The sequence below is a fragment of the Pinus tabuliformis genome, chromosome 3_1 (genome assembly GCF_031772625.1).
Source record: "Pinus tabuliformis cultivar Carrire ecotype Pingquan chromosome 3_1, CPIR1, whole genome shotgun sequence".
NCBI lineage: Eukaryota > Viridiplantae > Streptophyta > Pinopsida > Pinales > Pinaceae > Pinus > Pinus tabuliformis.
Window position 1 is genome coordinate 35,192,247 of NC_142301.1, and position 21,130 is coordinate 35,213,376.

Sequence of the window (21,130 nt, forward strand, 5' to 3'; positions counted from 1 at the left end):
GTCAAGAACATTCAACGGGGAATTGGAAGATTCATAGGTAAGATGCCTTTCAAATGTTTTGCTTGTGGAAGAGTCGGTCACTATGCTGCAAAGTGTCCTCATAAAGATAAACTAGACAAAGGTAAGGAACCTGTTAGATGGAACAAAAAATAGAATGTAAGTAAGAAGAGCTATTATACACATGAAGAAAGTGATGGACTTTCAAATAGTGATGAAGATGAACAAGGTAATGATGATAGACTTTTGATGGCTTTTGAAGATGATGACTTCTTGGATGCTATAAATGAAGAAGATCTTTATGAAGAAATTTCTAAACTCAAAATTTGTTTAGAAGAAAAGAACATGATTATAGACACTTTGACATTCCAACTTGCTGAAAGAGATAAACACAATGAAGAGTTAGAATGTGAAATTGTGGGACTTAGAAAAAAGTTGAGAAAACAAAAGCTCTTAATCTTAAATTTGCTAAAGGATTTGAAACTTTAGATGAGATTATCCAGCGTTCTCCTCTAATCAAGACAGGTCTCGGATATTCTGAAGAAACGTCTCAAGCACAAAAGCAAGCACAGAATCCATCCACCTCCAAAATTTATCTTGATGCAACAAGGAGAAGTGAACAGGTTGACAATCGATAGCAAAAGCATAATATAGATTACCAGGTAAATTAGGGACCATTTGCTTCAAGAACGAACAAATATTACCAAGTACATCGGGGCAATCTACTTCAAGGATGAACAAAAGCTTCAATCAACCACAGGTAAATCATTCTCAATTTGCCTCAAGAAGGGATGTCAATGGAAATTACAATCAGTTCGTTGGTAGGTTTGATAATCGCAAAAATTTCTTCAATGGCCAATGTTTCTCTTGTCATAACTTTGGTCACAAAGCTGCTCAATGTGTTGCCTACAAGACCATCATGACTAGAGAAGCTCAAAAACAAAGGAGTATGACTGGAATCATGAAAAGAACCTACAATAACTTTTCTGCTCTTGAAAATGAAATAGAATGTTCTATCTGCAACAACTTCGCTCATGAAGATTCTGAATGCAGGAGTAGGTTTCGGCAAACAACTCAGAAGGAGCCAACTTCATTGAAACCCAAAACATGGAAAAAGAAAGAACCACAACTAGAAAGATGTTGGATAGCCTTATATGCGGAAGGACAGGAAAATCAATGGTACATCGACAGCGGATGCTCGAAACATATGACAGGTGATAAGGAAAAACTTCAGTCATATAGTGCCTTAGAAAAGGAAAATAAGGTCTCATTTGGAAATGACACCCCAAAGCTGGAAATGTTATGTATGTTGATGGCTTAAAGCATAATCTATTGAGTGCCAATCAAATGTGTGATCAAGGAACTGAGGTAATATTTCGATCAAAAAGATGTATTGTTCGTGACCTTGATACAGGAGAAACAGTGATCAAAGGCATAAGAACTCCAAATAATTTATACGTACTCAAAGGAGGACAACAACAATGCTATTTAAGCAAGAATGATGAACACTGGCTATGGCACAAAAGATTGGGGCACCTTAGCTTCTCTCAGATAAGGAAAGCATGCAAATATCAGGCGGTTCGTGATCTCCCTGACATTAGAATTCCAGACAATACAATATGCAAATCATGTCAGTTTGGTAAACAAACCAGAGCTAATTTCCCTGAAAAGGAAGGATCAGCTAGCAGGCGACTTGAACTTGTCCATACTGATGTATGTGGTCCAACTAGGAAAATATCACCTTGAGGAGAAGAATACTTTATATTGTTTATTGATGACTTTTCCAGGATGTGTTGGATAGGGCTTATGAAGCATAAAGATGAAGCTTTCAAAAAGTTCAAATCATTCAAAGCCTTGGTGGAAAACGAATCAGATCGCGGAATCAAATGCCTCAGGTCTGATCGAGGAGGGGAATTTACCTCAGATGAATTTTTCGATTTTTGTGAAGAACATGGAATAAGAAGGGAATTTTCTGCTGCAAGGACTCCTCAAAAAAATGTAGTGGAAAGGATGAACAAAACGGTTCAACAAATGGCTCGTGCTATGCTTGATGAATCTGGAACTCTCGCAACCTTCTGGGGTGAAGCCGCATTTGCTGCAGTTACTATTCTTAACAAGACAAACGTCTGGGTAAACAACACTCAGACTCCTCATGAACTTTGGTATGGTAAGACTCCCATGGTAAAATACTTCAAAATTTTTGGAAGCAAATGCTACATTAAGAAGACTGATGAAAATCTTGGCAAGTTTGAACCTAGAGCAGATGAAGGCATTCTACTTGGCTACTCTCCCCACAGCAAAGCATATAAGTGTTACAATAAAAGACTTGGAAAAATTGTTGAAAGTATTGATGTAGTGGTTGATGCAGAAGGAAACACTCCTAGGCAAGTAAAATCTGAAGATCTCGAAGATGATGGGGACTATCCTTCAACATCAAATCAGATTCATGACGAAGAAGAAACTCATGAGGCACCAGAAGAACAGATAAGGATAGAATAAAAGACTCCATCCAGATACGTTCAGAAGAATCATCCAGAAACTCAAATTTTGGGGCAAAAAGAGGCAGGTGTACAAACAAGAAGAACCATTTCAGAAGCTTCAAGCTATCTTGCATTGCTCTCCTCCACCGAACCACAAAATGTAAAAGAGGCATGCAAAGATGAATGCTGGGTCAAGGCCATGGAGGAAGAACTTGAACAGATTGAAAAGAATAACACTTGGGAGTTGGTTCCTAGACCAAAAGATAAGAATGTCATAGGGACAAAATGGATTTTCAAAAATACGCTGAATGAAAATGGAGATGTGATTAGAAACAAGGCAAGACTTGTTTGTAAAGGGTATGCGCAACAAGAAGGTATAGACTTTGAAGAAACTTTCGCACCAGTTGCTAGACTTGAGGCCATAAGAACGTTCCTTGCCCTTTCTAGCTTTCAGAAGTTCAAAGTATTTCAAATGGACGTGAAGTCTGCTTTTCTAAATGGAGACTTGGATGAAGAAGTGTATATTGAGCAACCAGATGGGTTTATCCTTGGAAATGATCCAAAGCTTGTATGTAGACTCAAAAAGGCTGTATATGGCCTTAAATAGGCTCCCAGGGCTTGGTATTATCGCTTGGATACGTACCTCCATCAACAAGGTTTCAAAAAAGGTTCCACAGATAGAAATCTGTATATAAAAGTTGACAATGATAAGTTGCTAATTCTTGCTGTGTATGTTGATGATATCATCTTTGGTAGCAATAAAGAAGACATGAGTCAAAATTTTTCCTTGGTGATGCAAAAAGAGTTTGAAATGTCTATGCTTGGTGAGCTCACATATTTTCTTGGTTTACAAGTCCAACAAAACAAAGACGACATTTTTCTATCACAAACCAAGTATCTCAAGTAGATCTTGAAGAAATATGGGATGGAGGATTCAAAACCAGTATGTACCCCTATGGTAACAGGATGCAGCCTCAGCGCAAATGATGAATCGGCAGCAGTGCATCAACCAACCTATAGATCCATGATTGGTAGTCTTCTCTATCTAACAAGTACCCGACCAGATATTATGCATGCAGTAGGAATAGTTGGAAGGTTTCAGGCAAATCCAAAGAAACTCATCTTCAGGCAGTTAAGAGAATTTTCAAGTATCTTCAAGGAACTCAAAACTATATGGTACCCTAGAAGTACAGATCTCACACTTCATGCATATAGATGCAGATTGGGTAGGAAGTATGGATGATAGAAAAAGCACTAGTGGTGGTGCATTCTTCATGGGTCCTAGGTTGGTATCTTGGTTTAACAAGAAACATAGTTCAATTGCATTATCTACAGCTGAAGCAGAATATGTAGCTGCTGCATCTTGCTGCACACAACTCCTTTGGATGATGCAGACATTACAAGACATGCAAATCACTTGTACTCCACCTATCCCCATTCTATGTGATAATACAAGTGCAATCAACATTTCAAAAAATCCAGTCATGCATTCAAAGACCAAGCACATATCGATCAAGTATCATTTTCTCCGGGAACAAGTGCTTGAACAAAAGGTCAAATTGGAGTATGTTCCCTCTAAGGAACAAGTTGCTGATATCCTCACCAAACCACTGCCCAGGGAGACATTTGAATACCTTAGACAGAAGCTGGGGGTAGTTGACGAATCATCTTGTTGCTGAATCTTGTCTGTTTCAGAGAAAAGTGGTTGTACGCAAGTTGAATGAGGAGGATCCGCGTACATACGCCAGTTTATTAAGATACAATCGCGTATATGTTGGTTTGAAGAAAAGCAGTGGGGACAGGCTCATGATGAAAAGAGTATAATGTGGGTCTGACAGAGATCATCTGGCACAGGTTCAGGGGGAGCATATATTCTTCTAATAATGCATTGTTGGCGTTATCTTAGAAGATCTTGGTTCAAATTCACAGTTGGTTTGATTTCAGGTGGAACAGGTGTAGAAGGAGAATATGGGTGCTGGTCTGAATAATGACTGACAATTGCTGCTGATAATTGTCAGAGTCTTGCTATAGATATTTTGTCTCTATGTCTTATATTTCTTTTATTAAGGTCATGTAACGACCTATTTTGGATTCCCTTCTATGCCTAGGATGAATGATGTAATGCTCTTAGTTTATCATGTATCCCCACTTGGTTGAGTGGATGAGTCATTTCTGATATATTCCCGTTGGGAAATGGATGTATGTATGAGTCCTTGGTGATAAGAAGGTCATTTATGATGTATAAAGTCATGTTTCTTTTATAGAACATCTTCTTGCAGACCTTGCCTACAAGTCAAGGGGAGCTTGGACAGCATAACAGAGCAGAGATTTCAGCATAGACTCAGGGGGAGCTTAACCCTTTGCCCTTGATGTCAAAGGGGGAGAATGTCTTTGAGTGACTTTGGGTTGCCATCAAGTCCAAAGGGGGAGATTGTTGGCATTATGACACAGGTTTGGAACAGGTTTGGCTTTATGATATAAGTGTTTTCCTTGATGGCAACTCACTCAAAGATCATAGTTCAGACTCTCAGAATGGAAGAAAATGAGGTATACGCAGGTTCATCTTAGCAAAGTCGCGTATACACGCAGGATAACTAATCAAAAGGCATGTATGCGTATGCACACACTTTCATGCAAGAAAAAGCGCGTACATGTGGGAAAATTTATGTTTGATCCATGGTATTTCGCTCGAGATATTTGAACCTATGGTTTTGGTCCTTAGTATTGCATCCAAAGTGTTGAACCCAGGTATTGGGTCCCTAGTATTGGTTCTCAATGGTTTTGGACCATGGGTTGATTAAGGCCTAAGACTATAAAAAGGGAAGGAGATCATTTGGCAAGGGTATCGACTGGAGTGTTGAATATCTTAAGAGGAGCAAGATTCGAAACACTGGTGATTGATTTATGGTGCATTGCTGAATCTGAACCAAGGAGGAACCTGAGCCCTAAAGATGGATAAGTTCTATTGATGAATCAAGATCTTAAGGCTTGAATAATAGTATCATTATATGATGTTTGATCTGTTATATTTGGCGCATGATTAGATCTATAAATATGATAAACTGGGTATAATAATGTTTGAATACTTGAAAAAAGAGAATTGTCTTTTATAGATCTGTACGCAGGTTCGGCACGACACAGGCGCGTGTACACGTAGGTTCATCAACTGAAGAAAGCGTATACGCTGGTTGGCATTGATACAGCTGCATATGTACGCAGGTTTCTGCTTAGTGAAGTAGCGTATGTTTCATGAAATATGCATTAGCTACTTCTGTTTATAGCTGTAGTGTTCTGGGTTCAGAATTGGTGTCTGGTTATTGTTACTGTTTTCTGGTTACAACGTTCTGAGAAGTGTTTGGTTGATTCTATATTGGGTTGTACAAAGGATATTGATTGTTGCAGATATACTTGATGTATAATTGATGTTATTCATGAATCCAGTCTGAAAATTTATGAAACATGGTCCCTGGAAGAAAAGAGAAGGTTGTAGCCTTCTGCAGGTAGCAGCCTGCATACTAGTATCTCAGCTACTACAAGAGCTAAAGGGGGTTGTAGCTCCCTTCCAGGAGAAGCTGGAGAATAATAGAAGGTTGTAGCCTTCTGCAGGTAGCAGCCTGCATACTGGTATAAGACTGCACCAGTACAAAATCATTGTAAAAAGAAGTTTCTAATTAAAAGAAGATAGAGACAAATTGCAACAGGTGGTTTTCACCCACATTGGGTTTCCACCTTACATCTTGTGTTCTTTTGTGTGACTATCTCCTCTATTTTTCTGGTTACTGTTTATATGGTTCTGACACACAGACTAATGATCAATATTTGAAGAATAATTAAAATTATAAGTCTGCAAGTTATACGTGAGTTGCATTAACCAGAGGTGCGTATACACGCCGTTTTCACTAATTGAAGTTGCGTATACAAATTTTTGTGTGAATTGAAAAGATTTTAATAATACTGATTCACCCCCCCCCCCCAAGTATTATTTCCAACAGGGGTTAAAACCTAAATTTAGTATCAGATCAGATTTGGCTTCAAGGGGACACTTTTATTGCTGAGGGGTTTCGCTCGAGCCTGTGGTAGAACCTGTTCAGTGGGAGATCTGCGAGATCGATTCTGGTGGTGAAAGAAGATGGCGAGCAGTGGAAAGATAGAGATCAAGAAATTTAATGGTCAAAGTTTTGAGTTGTGGAAACTCAAGATGGAGGATCTGTTGGTGGATAAAGATCAGTGGATCGCGGTAGATCCGGGTACTAAACCAACGAGAGTGTCTGATGAAGAATGGAAGAAGTTGGATCGGAAGGCAAAGAGCACAATATGATTGTGTGTCTCAGATTCAATATTGCTGAATGTATCAGGGGAAGCTACAACAAACGCTTTGTGGGACAAGTTACGGACTTTGTACCAATCTAAGTCTCTGGTGAATAAACTGTTCCTGCGGAAAAAGCTATATAACCTGAGGATGAAAGATAGAGACTCGGTGACAGAGCATCTGAATGCATTTAATACTGTGGTAAGTTAGTTAGCATCTGTTGATATTAAAATTTCAGATGAAGATAAGTGCATCAGTTTGTTGTGTTCTCTACCAGATTCGTGGGATAGTCTGGTTATTGCAATAGGTAGCAATGCAACTGCCTTGCAGTTTGATGAAATAGTCTCAGCCTTGCTAACAGAGGAGATGAGACGGAAAAATATGGAGAGCCAAAATGGTGATGCCTTGTCTATATGAGGACGGTCCTAGAATAGAAACAAAAATAAGTCATTGAGTGGGAGATCTAAATCTATAGGGAGATCTAAATCTTCAAGAAAACCTGTAAAGGTGGTGTGCTGGAAATGCAGAAAGGAAGGCCACTTCAAAAGGGACTCTAAATCTAAAGCTCCTGACAAAGGAAAGGGATCTGATGAGGCTCCTTCTGTAGAGGCGAAAACCACCTCAAATGAAGGTGGGGATGTGTACTTGGCTTCTTCAAGTACACATGTAGATCATGAGGCATGGTTGATTGACTCAAGTGCATCCTTTCACTTCACTCCCCATAGAGAGCGGTTCTGTGAGTATGAGAAATATGATGGTGGTGATGTCTTCTTAGGGGATGACAGGAAGGCCAAAATCATTAGTCGTTGAAAATTAAAGTTGAAGCTGCAAAGTGGAAGGGTTAGAACACTTCCGGGTGTTCTGCTGTTGGAAATAATACTGAGAGGCGGGGTGAATCAGTATTATCAAATTCTTTCCAATATATCTTCCATATTTATACTTTAATTTATTCTTCAGATATTGATCATTAATTTGTATGTCAGTACCAAATAATAATGAGCAAGAACAAGAAAAATAGATAGTCACACCAAAGAACACCAGATATAAGGTGGAAACCCAATGTGTGTGAAAACCACCTGCTGCAATATGTCTCTGTCTTCTTTCAATTAGAAACTTCTTTTATAATGATTTTGTACTGGTGCAGTCCTTTAGCAGTACGCAGGCTACAACCTGCTGAGAGCTACAACCCTCTCTCGTTTTCCAGTCTCTCCTGGAAGGGAGCTACAACCCCCTTAGCTCTTGTACTAGCTGATCTAATAGTATGTAGGTGCTGACCTATTTCTTTTCTTCCAAGGACCACTTTTCATAATTTTTCAAACTGGATCCATAAACATCAAATAATCATCAAGTAAATGTGAATCAACCAATCTCCTTTTACAATCACCCAATAACTTCTCAGAATGCAGTAACTAGAAAAGCAATACCAGTAATCTAAACCCAGAACTCTGCAGCAATAGATAAAAGGCAGCCAACAAATATTTTAAGAAAAGTCCGCAACTTCACCAACAGAAACCTGCGAATATCCGCAGTTCTTCTGTGTCTGGACTGCGCAGATCCACACCCGGTCCTTCCTCTGCTCTGCGTACCTCCGCACCTACTCCTTCTTCTGCACTGCGTACCTCTGCGTAGATCCACACCTGAGCCTTCTGCTACTCTATGCACCCCCGCACCTGTGTCTTCTGTTGCGTTTCGGACCCCCGCACCTGCGCCTTCTGCTGCGTTGTGGACCCCCGCACCTGCGCCTTCTGCTGCGTTGCGGACCCCCGCACCTGCGCCTTCTACTGCGCTGCGGACCCCCGCACTTGTGCCTTCTGCTGAGCTGCAGATCTCTGAATAGGGCCAAATTAACAGTCCTCCAATGTGCCACAGGCAGTCAGATCCACAAATCTGATCATGCGCCAGAGAGATCACGACCTATCAATAGATTTGTTTTACAATTTATAAATTTCACCTTGATTTAGATCTAGCTTGTCAAACCGATCACCCAAAATTTCAGATCTTAAGATATTCAAATTTCACAAGTGACTAGCCAAGTGATCTCCTTTCCTTTTTATAGGTAAGCCCTTATTCAAACCATGGACAAAAACCATCGAAAACAAATACAAGGGATCCGAAACCGGGGTTCAATAATTTAGATCCTATACCACGGGCCAAAACCATATGATCATATACGACGTACTAAATACCATGGACCATCATAGGATTTCCCACGTGCGAGCGCTTTTCTCTGCATGAAAGTGCGTGAACTGGGGTCCGCACCTTTTGTTCAGATAACCTGCGGACATGACCACACTTTGTGAATGGCGTGCTTGCAGGCCCGCACCTTTTGAACGATGTACCTGCGAACCCCTTATTTTCCATCATTTTGAGAGCCTGAACAGAGATTTTCCACTTGAGTGAGTTGCCATCAAGTACAACACCTGTGCCATAGCGCCAAACCTGAATCATAATGCCAACAATCTCCCCCTTTGTACTTGATGGCAACCCCAAGATCCTCAAAGTCATTCTCCCCCTTTGACATCAAGGGCAAAGGGTTATGCTCCCCTTAGAACATGCTGAAGTCTCTACTCTGCTGATCACGCTCCCCTTGACTATAGACCAGTTCTGCAAAAGAAAAATTCTTCAAGAAGAACCATAATCTACCAAAAGAGATAGAGACATATTAGCAACAATATTCAGATCAACATCCATGTTTTCCTTCTGTACCTTCTCCTCCAAGATCTTCTACCATAATGCCAACAATGCATTATTAGAAGAATATATGCTCCCCCTGAAGCTATGCCATTCGATCTTCAACCAATCCATAACCCAGCAAATGTACGCGTATACCCCATGTGAAACTCGCGTACAACCAACAATCTCTAAAACAGATGAGATTCAACAACAAGATGATGCATCAACTGCCCCCAGCTTTTGCCTGAGGTATTCAAAGGTCTCCCTGGGCAGTGGTTTGGTGAGTATATTAGCAACTTGTTCCTTAGAAGGAACATACTCTAACTTGACCTTTTGTTCAAGAACTTGTTCCCAAAGAAAATGATATTTGACAGGTATATGCTTGGTCTTTGAATGCATGACTGGGTTCTTTGAAATGCTGATAGCACTTGTATTATCACATAAGCTGGAGATAGGTGGTGTACAAGTGATTTGAAAATCCTGCAAGGTCTGCATCATCCAAAGGAGTTGAGTGCAGCAAGATGCAGCAGCCACATATTCCGCTTCAGCTGTAGATAAAGCAATCGAACTCTGTTTCTTTCTGAACCAAGATACTAATATGTAACCCATAAAGAATGCACCACCACTTGTGCTCTTCCTGTCATCCACGCTTCCGGCCCAATCTGCATCTGTATAAGCATGAAGTGTGAGATCTGTATCTCTAGGATACCATAAGCCACAGTTTTGAGTTCCTTGAAGGTACTTGAAGATTCTCTTAACTGCCTGAAGATGAGTTTCCTTGGGATTTGCTTGAAATCTTCCAACTATTCCCACTGCATGCATGATGTCTGGTCGGGTACCTGTCAAATAAAGTAGACTTCCAATCATGGATCTATAGGTTGGTTGATGTACTACTGTTGATTCATCATTTGCACTGAGGTTGCATCCTATAACCATAGGGTACATACTGGTTTTGAATCTTCCATGCCATACTTCTTCAAAATCTGCTTGAGGTACTTGGTTTGAGACAAAAAGATACCGCCTCCATTTTGTTGGATTTGTAGACCAAGAAAATATGTCAGCTCTCCAAGTAGTGAAATTTCGAATTCTTTCTGCATCACCAAGGCAAAGTTTCGACTCATAGTTTCTTCATTGCTTCCAAAGATAATATCATCTACATACACAACAAGTATTAGCAATTTGTCATTTTCAATTTTTATATAAAGATTTCCATCTGCTGATCCCTTTGAAAAGCCTTGTTGATGAAGATATTTGTCCAAACGATAGTACCAAGCCCTTGGAGCCTGTTTAAGACCATAAAGAGCCTTTTTTAGTCTGCATACAAGATTTGGATCATTCCCAAGAATGAAACCATCTGGTTGCTCAATGTACAACTCTTCTTCTAAGTCTCCATTCAGAAAGGCTGATTTCACGTCCATTTGAAATACTTTGAACTTCTAAAAGCTTGAGAGAGCAAGGAACATTCGGATGGCCTCAATTCTAGCAATGGGAGCAAAAGTTTCTTCAAAGTCTATTCCTTCTTGTTGAGCATACCCTTTACAAACAAGTCTGGCCTTGTTTCTAATTACCTCCCCATTTTCATTCAACTTATTTTTGAAGATCAATTTTGTCCCTATGACATTTTTGTCTTTTGGTCTAGGAACCAACTCCCAAGTGTTGTTCTTTTCAATCTGCTCAAGTTCTTCATCCATTGCCTTGACCCAACATTTATCTTTGCATGCCTCTTTTACATTTTGTGGTTCAATGGAGGAGAGTAACGCCAAATAGCTTGAAGCTTCTGCAATCGTTCTTCTTGTTTGTACACCTGCCTCCTTTTGCCCCAAAATTTGAGATTCTGGATGATTCTTTTGAACATACCTGGATGGAGTCTTCTCTTCTATCCTTATATGTTTCTCTGGTGCCTCTTGAGGTTCTTCTTCATCGTCAGCCTGATTTGAAGGATGGTCTTCATTCTCTTCGATATTTTCATAATTTACTTGCCTAGGAATGTTTCCTTCTTCATCAACCACTACATCAATGCTGTCAACTATTCTTCGAAGTCTTTTGTTGTAACACTTATATGCTTTGCTGTGAGGAGAATAACCAAGGAGAATTCCTTCATCTGCTCTAGGTTCAAACTTGCCAAGATGTTCATCATTATTCTTAATATAACATTTGCTTCCAAAGATTTTGAAATGTTTTACCGAAGGAGTCTCACCATACCAGAGCTCATGAGGAGTTTGAGTGCTGTTCACCCAGACATTTGTTTTGTTGAGAATAACGACCGCAGCAAATGCTGCTTCACCCCCAGAAGGTTGCGGCAGTTCCAGATTCATCAAGCATTGCACGAGCCATTTGTTGAACCGTTCTGTTCATCCTTTCCACTATTCCATTTTGCTGAGGAGTCCTAGCTGTAGAGAATTCCCTTCTTATTCCATGTTCTTCACAAAAATCGAAAAATTCATTTGAGGTAAACTCCCCACCTCTATCAGACCTGAGGCAATTAATTTTGTGATCTGATTCGTTTTCAACCAAGGCTTTGAAGGATTTGAATTTTTCGAAGGTTTCGTCTTTGTGCTTCATAAGTCCTATCCAAACCATCCTGGAGAAGTCGTCAATGAATAATATAAAGTATTCTTCTCCTCGAGGTGACCTTTTCCTAGATGGTCCACATACATCTGTATGGAGTAGTTCAAGAGGCCTGCTAGCTGATCCTTCCTTCTCAGGGAAGTTAGTTCTGGTTTGCTTACCAAACTGACATGATTTGCATGTTGTATTGTCTGGAATTCTGATGTCTGGAAGACCACGAACTGCCTGGTATTTGCATGCTTTCCTTATCTATGAAAAGCTTAGATGCCCCAACCTCCGGTGCCATAACCAGTGTTCATCATTCTTACTCAAATAGCATTGTTTTTGTCCTTCTTCAAATATGTATAAATTATTTGGAGTGCTTCTGCCTTTGATCACTGTTTTTCCTGTATCAAGATCACGAACACTACATCCATTTGATCGAAATATTACCTCAGTTCCTTGATCGCACATCTGAATGACACTCAGTAGATTATGCTTCAAGCCATCAACATACAAAACATTTCCAGCTTTGACTTTCTCTTTCAACTGAACAGTGCCTTTTCCTTTTATGACTGCAGGGGTATCATTTCCAAAAGAAAATTTCTTTCCTTTTTCTAAAGCACTATATGATTGAAGTTTTTCTTTATCACCTGTCATATGCTTCGAACATCCACTGTCGATGTACCATTGATTTTCCTGTCCTTCTGCATATAGAGCTATCCCACATCTTTCTGGTTCCTTCATTCTCCATGTTCTGGCATTTGAAGTTTGTTCCTTCTGAGTTGTCTTCTGAAACCTGCTCCTGCATTCAGACTCTTCATGATAGAAGTTATTACAAATAGAACATTCAATTTCACTTTCAAAGGCGGAAAAGTTGTTATAGGTCCTTTTCGTGATTCCAGTCATACTTCTTTGTTTTTGAGCTTCTCTAGTCATTATTGTCTTATAGGCAACACATTGAGCTGCTTTGTGACCAAAGTTATTGTTAGGGTCCCACCCTAACCCCCTTATTTATGTCTTGGGATCACGTCATAGTCAAGAGTCAATAAAGCCCATATTAATATTTGTAAGTGGTTAACCCGCAATTAATGACGAGACCACAGTTAGTTGCAAATGGGCGGAAGTATTAGATAGATGGTAAATAGGCGGTAGTATTAGATAGATGGTATTAATAAAACCCACGATATTGGCTCGTGGTATTGCATGTATGAGTCATATATAAAGGATAGAGACTCCCTGCGAGGAGGATTGTGTCTTGTTTTGTAATCGAGCTCTGCTCTATTGGAGGTTGCCCCCTCGAAGAGGCCTGTGAACATTTCTCTCTGAATAATAAAATCATTGCTATTCTGTGTTCTGGGTATATTTTCTTCGCATATTCTGTGTTCTCGGTATCTTTTCTTCGCTTGGGTATTGCTTTGCAGGTTAAGAGCATAACAAGTGGTATCAGAGCACTTTCCAGGGCTCGGTGGGGATCTCCAAATTTTAGCAATTTTTTTTTTTTGGCTAGAGACATGTTCCGGCGTCTTTAAACCACGGGATTTGTCGTTAAGCGCATAAACCTGCGGATTTGGGGAGGCATGCACACAAGAAATACAAGAGGTGGTCACGTCTGTTGGACTCCCTTGTAACCCCTGTGGGTACCCCTTCGAGTAGTAGTGCATTAGACAGAACCGCGCATGGACTGTCTTCCACGTACCCTCTGGGTATATAGGAAGCCCCGTAGCTCCCTTGAAACCTCGCCATAGATAAACCTTCGGCCGTCTTGTGGCTACAGTACACCGAGAACAGCACTCGGAGAGATTACTCACCCGTATGATAGGGTAGTCGGGTTGTACGGCTAAGGGTACGGTCGATCCTCCTTAGTTAGAGCCCTGAAACATTGGGCCGAGTACTACTGTCAGACCCTTATGTATATTGCGATCTGTAGCACCTGACACTCCCCAAGACCATAGTTCCCTTTCTATCGGGGGGATCACACATCATCTATTCCAGATCAGCAGCAGCAGTTGTTCCACCATTCTGATCTCTCAGATCCACCAGATCGGATATTCCAGATCAGCAGCAGCAGTTGTTCCACCATTCAGATATCTCAGATCCACCAGATCAGAGTAGTTGTGAAGGGTTTTTGTACCTGGATATAATTTTCGCAGGACTTTTGGCGGCATTGACAGTTTGAGGACTTGGCGACTGCAATATTGATCAGGAAGGAGTAAAACTCCGTTAGGAGTATTCCAAAAAAAAAAAAAAATCTGAGATCTTCCGAAGTGCTTATTGTGACCTAGCCCATCAGCATCAGGACAACGAGCTAAGCACGGTGGTACCATTCAATTTCTTAGAATTTTTTTTTTTGGCGGTCCCAATTTTTCATCAAGTTGGTGTATGGTAGAAACTAGAGCTCAAGCAATGGCCAATGAAAGACTAGACAAACTTGAAACAGATATGAACGAGCTCAAAAATACGCTTGATGACCTATCGAGCCTGGTACGGCAAGCACTCGATAAGGGCAAGGAGCCAGCTCTTGAGGTACCCTATAATGACCATATACACCATGAGGGTGAGTCTAGCCACTCTCCTCACGTCTGGCACACCCATCCACCACCTCCCAAGTTGGATAGTCAACGACCTCCCAAGTTGGATATGCAGAAATTTGATGGTTCTAACCCGTCTGCATGGCTAGCACAAATGGAACAGTATTTCAAATTGAATCGTCTCCAAGATGATTGGACTAAGATTGGAGTGGGGACCATGTACTTGGACAATGAACGATGGCAATGGGCGGAATGGCATCAACGTCGCAATGCACCTTTTTCGAGTTGGGCCCAATTTGCCAAAGCTCTTCGAGATCGCTTTGAACAGGGAGACTCCTTTTTGGGCCGTCTCACTAAGCTCCGACAGACGGGTACAGTGGATGAATATATCACCGCTTTTGAAGCCTTGGCCTTCCGCACTCAGCATCTCTCAGATGAGTTCTACACGGAATGTTTTATCAGTGGTCTTAAAGAAGCCATCAAAGCTCAAGTTCTACTCCACCACCCTCCCACATGGACGGAGGCTTGCCAGGTAGCCCATAAGGTGGAGCGTGCCATAACAACCCAATACAGCCGCCCCAATTTCCCCACTAAAGGTCGTCCCCCACAAGCTCATACCACGACTCAGACACTTAAGGTCCAAAAGGTGTCACCTCAGGAAATGGCCGAGAGAAGGAAGCAAGGACTATGTTACTACTGTGATGAAAAATATTCCCTTGGGCATAAATGCAAGGAGCCCAAGTTTTTTCAAATAGATGCCACTAACTACAGCTCCACCGAGGAAGATCCACCTCTTGAGGAACCAGAGGCGATCGAAGAAGACAACCAAAAGGAGATTGTATCTGATGACCCAGTTATTTCGCTCAATGCGTTGGCAGGAATCTCTTCCCCTCAAACTCTCAAAATCAGGGGTTTTCTTAAACATCGCCCAGTAATAGTCTTGATTGATAGTGGAAGTACCCATAATTTCCATCCATCAAAAAATCGCCGAAGCAGCGCATTGTTATGTACGGGCAGTCTCTAACTTCCAGGTCCAAATTGCAGATGGGGGCACAATGAAATGTGAAGGCCGCTGTGAAAATGTCAAACTTCAAATGGGGGATTATCAGTTGAAAACCCACATGTTTGCCATACACATGGGGGGATGCGACATTGTCCTAGGTGCTGAATGGCTCCGCACCCTTGGGCCAATCACAATGGATTTCCAGGAGTTATATATGAGTTTTAAGCAGAACAACTCCTCACATACCCTCCGTGGACTTCAGGCAGGGGCCCCCTCTATCATCAGCTCGCATAGGATGGAAAAATTGTTAAAAAAGGGCCATCATGGAGTGGTAGCTCAATTTAATGCCATCCAGGTAGTAGACACCATGTCTCCGCCAGTTCATCCTGAGATGCAACAGATTTTAAATAAACATCGGACGGTCTTTGACAAGCCTCATGAGCTTCCACCCTCGCGAGGGGAACATGATCATAGCATCACATTGGTTCCAGGGGCCCAACCCCCAAATGTGCGGCCATACAGATATCCATTCACCCAAAAGAATGAAATAGAAAAAATCATCAAGGAATTGTTGGAAGCAGGTGTCATTCGTCCCAACATTAGTCCTTATTCATCCCCAGTGGTCATGGTCCTCAAGAAATATGGGGAGTGGCGGATGTGTCCCGACTTCAGGGCCCTCAATAAGTTAACCGTCAAAGATAAATTTCCCATCCCAGTGGTTGACGATTTGCTGGACGAACTCAATGGGGCTCAATTCTTCACTAAGTTGGATCTTTGCTCAGGCTATCACCAAATTCGCATGAAGGAAGTCGACATTCCCAAGACAACTTTCAGAACTCATGAAGGCCATTATGAGTTCCTCGTCATGCCATTTGGTCTCTGTAATGCCCCCTCTACTTTTCAGAGCCTTATGAATCACCTCCTCAAACCATATCTCAGAAAATTTGTCCTTGTCTTATTCGATGACATCCTCATCTATAGTGGCACTTGGGAGGCACATCTTCAGCATGTAGATCTACTCTTGCAACTGCTCTGAACAAATAAATTATTTGTCAAGATGTCTAAGTGTTCGTTTGGCATGGAAGAAGTTGAGTATTTGGGCCACATTGTGGGGCGCGAAGGTGTCAAGGTGGACCCCAAAAAGATCCAGGCAATGCAAGAATGGCCTCAACCTAAGACCTTGAAAAGCTTGAGAGGATTTTTGGGTCTCACAGGCTATTATCGTAAATTTGTCCGCAACTATGGCCGCATAACGAAGCCCCTAACGCAACTCCTAAAGAAAAATTCCTTCTTCTGGAATGAGGAAGCACAACAGGCATTTACCGCTCTAAAAACCGCCATGTGTTCCACTCCTGTCTTAGCAATACCGGACTTCACCAAATCATTTGTCATTGAATGTGATGCGTCGGGAACATGTATTGGAGCGGTCTTAATGCAGGAAGGGCGACCATTGGCCTTCACCAGCCAACAACTAAGTGGGAAGAATCTGGGCCAATCTACCTACGAGAAGGAAATGATGGCCATTTTACATGCAGTCGAGACCTGGAGACCTTACTTGTTGGGGCGACGTTTCCAAATCCGCACAGATCATCACAGTCTTAAATATTTTTTGGAGCAACGCCTATCTTCCCCTCAACAAAATAAATGGTTAGCCAAAATGCTGGGATATGATTATGAGATCATTTACAAGAAAGGGAAGGACAACAGGGTAGCAGATGCATTGTCGCGCCAATTTGAGGAGGAAAGTACTCTGCTCGCAATTTCCCTCCCCATTCCAGACTGGATTGAAGAGGCTCGCAGGGAATGGTTTTCACATCCAGGGCTCTCCCAACTCATTTCTCAATTGCAGGTAGATCCTAATTCCAGCAAGGGCTACTCGTGGCAGAATGATATTCTTCGCTACAAGGACAGAGTCGTAATATCGCCAACATCCACCCTCAAAAGTCACATTTTGGCAGAATTGCACTCATCTCCCATTGCAGGACATTCGGACTTTCAGAAGACGTATGCTCGCACCAGAAGATCATTTTTTTGGACCGGCATGAAACAGGACATCCTTACTTTCGTAGAAGAATGTGACGTCTGTCAACGCCACAAAGGGGAAACCGTCAACACACCAGGCACATTACAACCATTGCCCATTCTGGCGTCAATTTGGACAGAGGTCTCCATGGATTTCATTACAGGTCTTCCAAAGTCTGGGAACAAGTCAGTCATCATGGTGGTTGTGGACTGACTGTCGAAGTATGCTCATTTCTGTGCCCTACCCCACCCACTTACACCAACCTTGGTTGCTCAAACTTTCATGGATCAGATCTTCAAATTGCATGGCATGCCCACTTCTATTGTATCCGACCGTGACCCAATCTTCACCAGTAATTTTTGGCAAGAGCTCTTCAGAATACAAGGCACTCAAATCAAACTCAGTACTTCATATCATCCACAAACAGATGGTCAAACCGAAGCCGTCAACAAATGTCTAGAAACCTACCTTAGGTGTTTCACTTCAGAAAAGCAACACCTTTGGGTACAGTGGTTACCTCTAGCGGAGTGGTGGTATAACACCAACTATCATGCCACCACCAAAATGACTCCCTATGAAGCAGTCTATGGACAACTTCCGCCTTCCCCTACTTCTTATCTCACGGGGTGCTCCAAAGTACAAGCCGTGGATCAACTCCTACAACACCGCGCAACCATGCTTGCCCATCTGTGCGAGAATCTTCATCAAGCTCAGAACCGTATGAAGCAACAGGCTGACCAACATCGCTCAGAGCGCCAATTTCAAGAAGGGGATCAGGTCTTTTTGAGGCTGCAACCATATAAGCAAACATCACTCAAAGACAAGGGTTGTCAAAATCTCTCCCCAAAATTCTATGGACCATACCAAGTACTTCAGCGCATTGGAGAAGTGGCTTACAAGTTGGCTTTGCCACCTACAGCAAAAATCCACCCAGTTTTCCATGTATCGTGCCTCAAGAAAGTGATTTTGAACAATTGCCGAGTTCAAACCAGTCTACCTGAATTGGACGAAGAAGGGTCAATCTGGCTTCAGCCTGAACAGGTTCTAGACACACGAGACAAGCACCTACGCGGCCGCATGATTAAGGAGGTCCTCGTCAAATGGAAAGACACCTCTCCGGAAGATGCAACTTGGGAACCAGCCACTATTCTTCAGCAGTTTTCGCAGCTTCAGCCTTGAGGACAAGGCTAGTCTTAAGGGGGAGGGCATGTTAGGGTCCCACCCTAACCCCCTTATTTATGTCTTGGGATCACGTCATAGTCAAGAGTCAATAAAGCCCATATTAATATTTGTAAGTGGTTAACCCGCAATTAATGACGGGACCACAGTTAGTTGCAAATGGGCGGAAGTATTAGATAGATGGTAAATAGGCGGTAGTATTAGATAGATAGTATTAATAAAACCCACGATATTGGCTCGTGGTATTGCATGTATGAGTCATATATAAAGGATAGAGACTCCCTGCGAGGAGGATTGTGTCTTGTTTTGTAATTGAGCTCTGCTCTATTGGAGGTTGCCCCCTCGAAGAGGCCTGTGAACATTTCTCTCTGAATATAAAAATCATTGCTATTCTGTGTTCTGGGTATATTTTCTTCGCATATTCTGTGTTCTCGGTATCTTTTCTTCGCTTGGGTATTGCTTTGCAGGTTAAGAGCATAACAATTATGGCAAGAGAAACATTGGCCATTGAAGAAGCTCCTGCGATTATCAAATCTATCAACCAACCGATTGTAGTTTCTACTGACATCCATTCTTGAGGCAAATTGGGAAGATTTTACTTGAGGCTGGTTGTAGCTTCTGTTTGTCCTTAGGTTAGCTTGCCCATGATTTTCTTAATAGTCTTTGTTCGTTCTTGAGGTAAATTGTCCCTGATTTACCTGATGATTTCTATTAGGCCTTTGCTCGCTCCTCCTTGCTGCATCAAGTTAACTTTTGGAGGTGGATGCTTGAGATGCTTTTCGATTATATCCCAGACCTGTCTTGATTAGTGGAGAACGTTGCACATTGATAATCTCATCCAAGTTTAAGACCCTTTAACAAATTTAATATTAAGAGCTTTTGTTTTCTCAATCTCTTTTCTAAGACTAACAATTTTACATTTTAATTTTTCGTGATGTTTTTCCCTTTTAGCTAGTTGACATTGCAGAGAATCAATAATCACATTTTTCTCTTCTAAACAAATTTTGAGATTAGAAATCTCTTCATAAAGCCCTTCTTCATCTACAACATCCATATAATCATCATCTTCAAAAGCCATTAAAAGTTAATAATTATTACCTCGTTCATCTTCATCACTATTTGAGAGTCCATCACTATCTTCATGAGTGTAATAGCTTTTCTTATTTGCATTATGTTTCTTGTTCCATCTAACAGGTTCCTTCCCTTTGTCAATCTTATCCTTATGAGGACATTTGGCAGCATAGTGACCGACTCTTCCACAAGCAAAGCATTTGAAGGGTAACTTACCTCGGAATCGTCCAGCACCCCGTTGAAGGTTTTTGAAAAAATTTGATTCTTCTTCTTCTTCTGACACGTGTCCTGACTCATAGTAATCTCCTTTGCCGGAAGCCTTGAAGGCAACTTCTCTCCTGTCTGATGGTCCTCCTTTCCTCATTTCATAAGTGGTCAGAATTCCATGCAGCTGTGACATGGTAAGGTTTCGTAGATTCTCCTTTTCTTCTATTGCAGAAACTTTAGATTCAAACCTAGGGGACAAAGATATTAGAACCTTTTCAACCACAACAACCTCTTTTATTTCTTCACCCAAATTTTTCATAGAATTAACAATCTCATCTACACGAAGGAAATAGTTAGCCACACTTTCATCATTGTGCATTCTGAGATTTTCATACTGAATTCTGAGGGTTTGAAGTTTTGCTCGTTTTACCTGTTCATCTCCTTCATAGCTCAGAACAATCTTGTCCCATATTTCTTTTGCGGATTTATACTGCATAACCTTCACGAATTCTGATTGAGATAGACATCCTAATAGAGTATTGACAGCCTTTGCATTCATTTCATATTTCTTCTTCTTAGCCGGATCTGTAGGAGTTGCTGATGGAAAAGTGTACCCTGTGTCTAAGATATCCCATACTTCCGTACCAAGAGATTGAAGATAGGCAGTAACTCTTACCTTCCAATATACGAAACTTGTCCCGTAAAAAATTGGTGGCCTGATAGATGCTTCTCTCTCGTAGTTGCTCATGATGATGGATCTTCCTTCGAGCGATTAAGCTTCTTCAGAAGGACCGGCTCTGAAACCAATTGTTGGAAATAATACTGAGAGGGGGGGTGAATCAGTATTATCAAATTCTTTTCAATATATCTTCCAGATTTATACTTTAATTTATTCTTCAGATATTGATCATTAATTTGTATGTCAGTACCAAATAATAATGAGCAAGAACAAGAAAAACAGATAGTCACACCAAAGAACACCAGATATAAGGTGGAAACCCATTGTGGGTGAAAATCACCTGCTGCAATATGTCTCTATCTTCTTTCAATTAGAAACTTCTTTTACAATGATTTTGTATTGGTGCAGTCCTTTAGCAGTACGCAGGCTGC